This window comes from Sorghum bicolor, chromosome 2, assembly GCF_000003195.3.
Source record: "Sorghum bicolor cultivar BTx623 chromosome 2, Sorghum_bicolor_NCBIv3, whole genome shotgun sequence".
In the NCBI taxonomy this organism is placed as follows: domain Eukaryota; kingdom Viridiplantae; phylum Streptophyta; class Magnoliopsida; order Poales; family Poaceae; genus Sorghum; species Sorghum bicolor.
The window spans coordinates 30,107,104-30,116,105 of NC_012871.2; positions in this window are offsets into that span (position 1 = coordinate 30,107,104).

Consider the following 9,002-nt stretch of genomic DNA (forward strand, 5'->3'; position numbering starts at 1 on the left):
TTTCCTTTCGTCGTCCATATGGCGTGTAATTATATGGATACCGCTTACTTAAGTGGTAATGAATGGATCACATACCTCTACGCCATGGTAAGCTTGTTTGTTTTCTTTCGTCGTCCATACGGCGTGAAATTGTATGGATGCCACTTGCTTAAGTGGTAATGTATGGATCTATATGCCTCTACGCTACGGTAAGTGTGAGCTGTGAGAGCATGACCGTCCAACCGTCGGTCTAGGGGAGTGTTAGCTGTGGTTACTGGAATATTTACATGTTTCACACATGTATATATGAAGGTACTTAATTGTGGGTAGTAGATGCAGCCATGTATACATATTTGATGTATAGGTGGGTGTATCCAAAATGGGTAGTGTGCTGCGATATATGTTCGGGAATATATATCGGAGTACCTAGCTTGATTGTTGATAATTGGTTTTACATTTCTGCACTTATACTATTGTGGGGTTGGGCTGAAATGAAATCTTCTGCAGGTACATTAACAACGAAACGTGTAGACCGTGTAGTTGCGTATAAGAGTGCACGTATATATGCCGCCGACTATACCGTTAGAACTTTCTTCTAGGAATGGAAAGGACGTATGGAACGTGCATGCATCATGAATCATTCATACATTCTTATGCACTACTTGGGTATTAAATTCTAAAATTATATCTATTTATCTCTCCTTATAATTAATCTCCCTTACTCAAATGTGGTCTTTCTATAGATGGCAGCCCCGCACGCAAGTGAAACTTTCCTGGACATGTTTGGCACGCCTACTTTGTTGTGGAGGGTGCTAAGTTCAGTTGGATATGAGGAACCACCTAAGTACACTTGGACCGAGTCTGAGCATGCAGGAGCACTACCTTGGGTAGATGTCCAAATTACAGTTTCCCCTTGTCCAAATAACCCACAGTTGCTAGGTTGGATAGTTGAGTGTGATGGCCAAACTCCTTGGGAGGGTGCCCAAGTAGCAGCCCTAGAGGTTTTGCTAGAAATATGCCAAGATTATGGTGATGAGTTACTGAATGGCCCAGCCGGATCCATCCCCAGAGTGAGTGTGACTGACACATTTGTGTCTCAGATAGGAAATGAGCCTTTAGAGATGAGAGAAACCCTGCTAGGATATAGCTCTAGCCCTGCCATGAGTGCCATGCTAGCGGTACTTAAGCTGCACTATGTATGTCAGGACACCTACATAAACGCTATGCTAGCGCTCCAACAAGCACAAGTTGGGCAGCGCAAACTGCGCAAGCGAGTGCGCAAGCATCGCAAGGCTTTTATGAATGCACAAGCTGAAATCCAAAACTATCACACCGCTTTGCAAGCCCGCTGCAACCAAGTTGAAAATGCAGTTAGAGAGCGCAATGAAGCACAAGCCCGCATGATGCAAATGACTAGAGAGAGAGATGAGGCTATGCGCTTGGCTGAAAATAGAGAAGCTGCTAGAGTTAGAGCCTTGTTCCATGCTGAAATGAGAGAGGAAGAGCTGATTACTAGGATTGCTGAGCTGCAGTTAGATGTCCATCGCTTAAATAATATCATAAATCCTATTCCACATCCAGCCCCTTTTAATCATGAAGAAGTTCCTAGTGAGGAAGATCAGGATGATGGCATCATTTCTAATGAAGAATCTGAGGAAGATATGTAGCCTAGCAATAATTCTATGATCATGTATCAGTTTCTATCTCTTTATGTAATGGACATGTAATCTGAATTTTAGTTGAGACTCTATGTATTTGGCCATGGTGCCCCTCCTGTAAAACTTAAGTCGTGGCAGTGACTCTGTGTAACCCTATGCACTCAATTGTGATGCTCCATGTTTATGTTGAGCTTAAATAAATTTCTGCAGTGACTTTAATTTTGTGGAGTGTGGCTGTGAATGATCGCGAGAATAACCAAGTGTTGTGGATGATATTCTCTTGTTGTACATGGATTATTGCGCCTTAATTTATGTACTTTATTAAATTCCGTATGGCAGCAATTGAAGTTCATGACAATCATATCTGTTATCCTAAACGATCACTTGGTATGCCTTGTGCAGATGGCTCGCAATACTCGCTCCGGTCACAACGAGGTGCCACCGCCACCACCTCCTCCCCCGCCTACACCTACTGAGCTATTGGCAGCTCTTGTTGAGGGCCAGCGAATGCTCAATGAGGCAATGCAAACTATGGCGCAGCAGAACCGGGGTGGTCGCCATGCCCGCCAAGGCGGAGAGGCAAATCAGTACAGCAGTTTCAAGGATTTCCAAGACACAAAGCCGCCGCTTTTCACGGAGGCTGTCGAACCTCTAGAAGCTGATCAATGGCTCAACACTCTCGAGCAGAAGTTCCGCTTGCTGTGGGTGACCGAAGAGCTAAAGGCGGAATATGCAGCCCACCAGTTGGAGGTGTCTGGTGGAGTCATTACAGGACCAGCTTGCCTGCCAATGCTGTTGTAACCTGGGATCAGTTCACAACTGCTTTCAGGAATACTTACATTCCCCAAGGCTTAATGACTATCAAGCACACTGAGTTCATGAACCTGACGCAAGGCACTAAAAGCTTGACTGAGTATCTTCATGCTTTTAACAATTTGTCTCGCTATGCTCCTAAGATGGTTGATACTGAAGTCAAAAAGCTTGCTAGCTTCAAGAGGGGATTAGGTCCCAAGTTGTCCAAGAACATGGCTGGTAACAAGAGTACCACCTTTAATGAGTTTGTGAGTGATGCATTGACTCAAGAGAACTCCAATGCCGTGTATGCCGCGTCCAAGAATCGCAAGAGGGCCTATGAGGCAGGTGCTTCACAGTCCAAGGCTCCAGTGGCAAGCAAACCGGCCTATCGCCCACCCAATGCTGTGACAAGGTACAGGCCGCCGCAGAAAAAGTCTAATGTGAAGACGGGAGTGCGCAACTCCTTCACAGTTGCTCTCCCAACAGGTGCCACAGGTCAGGGAAGTCCCAAGACTCCCCCGGATAACCGCCCTTGTTTCAATTGCAAACAAGTTGGTCACTGGGCGAGAGATTGCCCTTACCCTAGGAGGACTTCTGCACCTGGGGTTACTACTCGTCCCGGCCGAGTGCACTATACCACCATTGAAGAAATTCCTGAAGGTGAAGTGGTCACGACTGGTATGTTCCTTGTAAATCAACACCCTGCAGTTGTCTTGTTTGATTCTGGAGCTTCACATTCATTTATGAGTCAAGCATTCGCATCTAAGCATGGGCAACATGTCATTGACCTTGATAGTGGAAAATTTTGCATTAGTGCTGCTGGTAATCAAATTGCTACCAATCAAGTAGTGAGGGATGTACATATTACCATAGAAGGGCGTAATTATTCAGCAAATCTTGTGATTTTACCGGGCTTGGGAATAGATGTTATCCTAGGAATGAAATGGATGAGTGATCATGGAGTGCTAATAGACACTTCAACTAGGGTCATCATGTTGAGGGAGCCTGATAGTAAAGAAGCTTTCTTAGTTCAACTCCCTAGAAGCAACGACATCCGTCACGCAGCCAATGCTATTCGACCACTCACTATAGCAGAGGTTCCGGTAGTGTGTGAGTTTCCGGATGTTTTTCCAGAGGATCTGCCCGGGTTGCCACCGGACAGAACATTGAGTTTAAAATTGATCTAATTCCGGGTACCGCACCTATCTCTAGAAGGCCATATCGAATGCCACCCAACGAATTGGCAGAATTGAAAAAGCAATTGCAAGAACTTCTCGAAAAAGGTCTTATTCGGCCTAGTTCTTCTCCATGGGGTTGTCCGGCTCTCTTTGTTAAGAAGAAGGACAAGTCTCTACGTATGTGTGTAGACTATTGTCCGCTCAATGCCGTGACGGTCAAAAACAAGTATCCATTGCCTCGCATTGATATCCTATTTGATCAATTAGCCAAAGCCAAAGTATTCTCAAAGATTGATCTGAGATCTGGGTATCATCAAATCAAGATCTGACCCGAAGACATTCCTAAAACGGCTTTCTCTACCAGGTATGGGTTATATGAGTACCTAGTCATGTCCTTTGGTCTGACTAATGCCCCTGCTCATTTCATGTACCTGATGAATTCGGTGTTCATGCCTGAACTGGATAAGTTTGTGGTGGTGTTCATCGATGACATATTGGTGTATTCTGAAAATGCCCAAGAACATGAGAAGCATCTTCGGATTGTACTCACTAGATTGCGGGAACATCAGCTCTATGCCAAGTTCAGCAAGTGTGAGTTTTGGCTAAAGAAAGTGCCTTTTCTAGGCCATATTCTATCCGAAGAGGGTATTTCGGTTGACCCATCGAAAGTGCAAGAGGTTCTAGACTGGAAGGCCCCGACTTCAGTGCATGAAGTCCGGAGTTTTCTCGGTCTAGCTGGATATTATCGGCGCTTTATTCCAGACTTTTCCAAAATAGCTAAGCCTATGACCAAGCTACTGCAAAAAGATGTGAAGTTTGTGTGGTCCGAGGAGTGTGAAGTTGCTTTCACCACTCTACACCATTTGCTGACCACCGCTCCTGTTCTGGCACAGCCTGACATTGAAAAGCCATTTGATGTCTTTTGTGATGCATCTGGCACTGGCCTAGGTTGTGTGCTTATGCAAGAAGGCCGAGTTATTGCCTATGCTTCTCGGCAGCTGAGGAAACATGAAGCCAACTACCCTACTCATGATCTAGAGTTAGCAGCAGTTGTACATGCATTGAAACTCTGGAGACATTATCTATTGGGTAATCTTTGTCACATTTACACTGACCATAAGAGCCTCAAATATATCTTCACACAACCCGAGCTGAATATGAGACAAAGAAGATGGCTAGAATTGATAAAAGACTACAATTTAGAAGTGCACTATCATCCAGGCAAAGCTAATGTTGTAGCCGATGCTCTCAGTCGGAAACCACATGTTAGACCTCTCCTGGAGGAAGGCTTCAATTTATTGCATCCTGTGGTCCTGCACAACATCATAGTCAGTTGCTCATTAGAAAGTCAAATCATAGAGCTCCAAAAATCTGATCCTGGTATTTTTCATATCAAAAGAAAAATGCAAGAGCAAGACACCAAGCATTTCCGGGTGGATGAGAAAGGTGTATCGTGGTTTGACGATCGACTAGTTGTACCCAAAGACCATGACCTACGCAACAAAATTTTAGAAGAAGCTCATTCTTCCAAGTTGTCCATTCATCCGGGTAGTAGAAAAATGTACCAAGACTTGAGACCTCGTTTCTGGTGGACCAAAATGAAGAAAGAGATAGCAGCTTATGTTGCTAGGTGTGATACTTGCTGCAGGGTAAAGGCAGTTCACCTCAAACCTGCAGGTTTATTGCAACCTTTGTCGATTCCGGGTTGGAAGTGGGAAGAAATCAACATGGATTTCATTGTTGGACTTCCCCTTACTCAAAAAGAACACAATTCCATATGGGTGGTTGTTGACCGCTTGACCAAGTCAGCTCATTTTATTCCTGTACACTCTACATACCGACCATCCCACTATGCTGAGTTGTACTTCTCTCAGATAGTTAAATTGCACGGAGTGCCTCGCACTATTATTTCTGATAGAGGTCCTCAGTTCACTGCTCGCTTTTGGGAGCATCTGCATTCACTCCTTAGTACAAAGTTGGTTCGCAGTTCAGCCTATCATCCTCAAACCTCCGGTCAGACTGAGCGTGTGAATGAAATTCTAGAGGATATGTTGAGGGCATGTGTTATATCTTCCAAGGGTGCATGGGAGAAATGGTTACCCTTAGCTGAATTCTCATACAACAATAGTTATCAAGAGAGTATCCAAATGGCTCCTTTCGAAGCTTTGTATGGCCGCAAATGTAGAACTCCTCTAAACTGGGTCGAACCTGGTGAAAGGAGGTACTACGGAATTGACTTTGTCAAGGAAGCCGAAAAGCAAGTTCTCATTATCCAGCAACACATGAGAGCTGCCCAGGCTAGACAGAAAAGCTATGCTGACCAAAGAAGAAAGCCAATCGAGTTCGAAGTAGGTGACTTTGTGTACCTAAAGGTATCGCCCATGAAGGGAGTAAATCGCTTTGGTGTTAAAAGAAAGCTTGCTCCTAGGTATGTGGGTCCCTACCAAATCATTGAGAAGAGTGGCAGGGTGGCTTACAAAGTACAACTACCTCCCGAAATGAGAGCTATTTTCCCCGTATTCCACGTATCTCAACTTAAGAAGTGTCTTCGTGTGCCCGAAGAGAGAGTGGAAACAAGAGATATCAAGTTGCAGTCCGATCTATCCTACGAAGAAAAGCCTGTACAAGTTCTTGATGTCAAGGAAAGGGTTACTCGTGGGAGAGTAATCAAACTTTTTAGGGTTTTGTGGAATCGCCAAAGTGAGAGAGATGCCACTTGGGAAAGGAAAGACTATTTACAAGTAACATATCCCTCATTCTACGAAAAATGGTACGTCTTTCAAATCTCGCGACGAGATTTTTGTAAGGGGGGAGGGCTGTAACACTCCTAGTGTTAGCTTGCATGTTAACCATGAGCATTGCATCAACATAAGCATCATCATGCTCATTCATAAGCATACATCATGATCATATGTCATCTTATGTGTCCCATGTATGATTAAATTACTTGTGTGGCTTGATTTGAGTGACTTTAGTAGGTGACCAATGTATACAAGTGTACATTGTCTTCCAAAACACTTTAATAATGTTTAGAACAACATTTTGAACAAAGTCCATGTTGGAGGTTTTGTCCAAAAATACCCCTAAGTCATGGTTAGCCCTAGGTTGACCTAGTTGACCCCCTAAACCTCTTTTTAAAGATCTTTTATGAAACCTATGTTAGAGACCTTGCATGTCAATGACCCCTAAAGCAAAGTTGTAGTAAATTTTATAGGCTACAAAAGTTGTTTTAGGTCCATGTCATGAAACTGTGCATAACATGCTCAAAAATTGCACACAAGGTAAATTTAGGGGCTGTTTGGACATGGCAGTTTTTGGCTAAGTGTGGGAACTGACGAAACTGAATGTCAGTTTACGTGTAGGGTACTTTGGCGGCTCGTAGTTTATAATTTAAGCTGAACTAGACCAAACTCTTATAATCAGAGTTGGAGTACTCATTCAGCTCTCCAACTTGTATCGCTGAAGTTTTTGCTAGTTCGCACTGGTTTGGGAGTTGGAGGGCTGCGAAGTTTTGAGTTCAGACGTATTTTTGCAGTACTTTTGCTGGTTTCTGATCAGACTTCGAATTGGTTTGGGTTGGATCGTGGCTGACCAGCTCTGTTTGCTTGCGCCGCGTGTATGCCGTGCGTTGATGTTGGCCCCACGTAGCTACGAATAAAGCCGAGCGCCGTGCGACTCCGCCGAGGCAATCGCCTACCTGTTCTTCCACATCGCAGTCCTCGTCTGGGCCAAACAGGACAGCCGCCGCCGCCATTGCTTGCTGTCTGCTCGCTGCCACTTCTCTCTGTAGCTAGGCATCCTTCTTTGTTTCCTATGGCTGCAGCAGGGTCGTGAGCTCTCGACGTTCTTGTTCAAATACGACGCAAACCATCGTTCGGTAAGGGCACCAGGGCCGCCACCGCTGCCATGGATGTTGCTGAGCTGAAGCTCGTGCATCACCATTGCGTCCAGTATCTCTCGCTACTCCCTATCCCTCTTGTTTCCAGTCACCTAGGGCTGCTGCCGCACGCATGACCGGCCTCCGGCCAAGTTTGCCGTAGCCGTGTGCCATGGCCGGCCGCCGTGCTGTCGTACGTACGTACGTACAGCCCCCTAGCCGCCTCTTCCTTTGCCGTTCTGTGAAAGTCGAGGCGTTTCCTTGGTAACCTATCCGATAGATGCGTCTCGATGTAAGGAGTCTGTTGGTGGTGGTCGCGTCGCCGGAAAGTTCGCCGCTGGCGAGCTATGGCCGGTCAAAGTAGCTCCCCTATTTTTGTCCTTATGATGTGTGGGTCCAGGTTGACCTTGGGTCCCAGCTGTCAGCCTTTGGGGGTACTCAGTACTGGGTGCGTGTAGTAGTTCTTAGGGTTTGGTTATTTTCGTTTTAATCTTTTCTATGTTTTTTTATGAAGCTTTTAAATTCAATATCTCAAGCTACAGGGATCTGTTTTGAGTGAAACCAATTTTGTTAGCTTCCTCTTAGTGGGTACTAGCTATTAAAAATATGAAACATGCCATGTTTTTGTAGAAATAAATAGATATGATTTAATCTTGATTAAATGGGATGTAATTATATCTTGTGATCTGTGGATCGTATGGCCATCAAAATTTAGGATGTTGTTACTTATGATATGAATAGGCTCTGATTAATTTATCATGATTTTTGGAAGCCTGACTGTGAAGTTATAATTATTTCTCGTTTAAATAGGAGTTTCTTGTGGTATTTTTAATAAATAATTTATGACTCCTTTAGTGGTGACACTTGCTGAGTGTTGTACTCATGTGTAAACAGAGCTAGAAAAAATCTGAAATCTGTTGTTTGACACTTTTTGAAAGGGTTTCACATTTATGCCTTGCATGCCTTTGCTAGATTGCTATTTTTGTATCTCACAAGCAGTTTGTGCAAGTACGCTGAAAATTTTATAGTAAACTTGTGCTAGCATATGTAACTTATTGTAGTTTTCTTAGAATTTTTTGAGCACTGGGAATGCATGTTCATTAAATCACCTTAATAATTAAATAAATGAAAAAGGTGATGATAGAAATGAGTTTAGACCTTACCATGATGTTTTCTAGTGTTTTTTAGATATGTCCTACCTACTGGTGTATTTGGATTAACCCTTTCATACATTCTCAATATGTGCAAAATATTATTTTTTGCTATTATTGCCTTTCCTAGATCATTTCTGTACAGCTGATAGCAAATGATTAAGAACTATTTGAAGATGATGTTTGATGGGAAACTTGTCTACAACAAACTTGTAGCTAACTTGCTGATCTACTTCATGTCCAAATTTCATGACATTTGGTTGAGTAGTTTGAAAGTTATGCATGTTGCAAGTAGCTGCTGCAAAGTGCTTGCTCTCTGGATTTTCCGGAGCAGCCAGCCAACTTTGTAGGTTTTAGCATATTT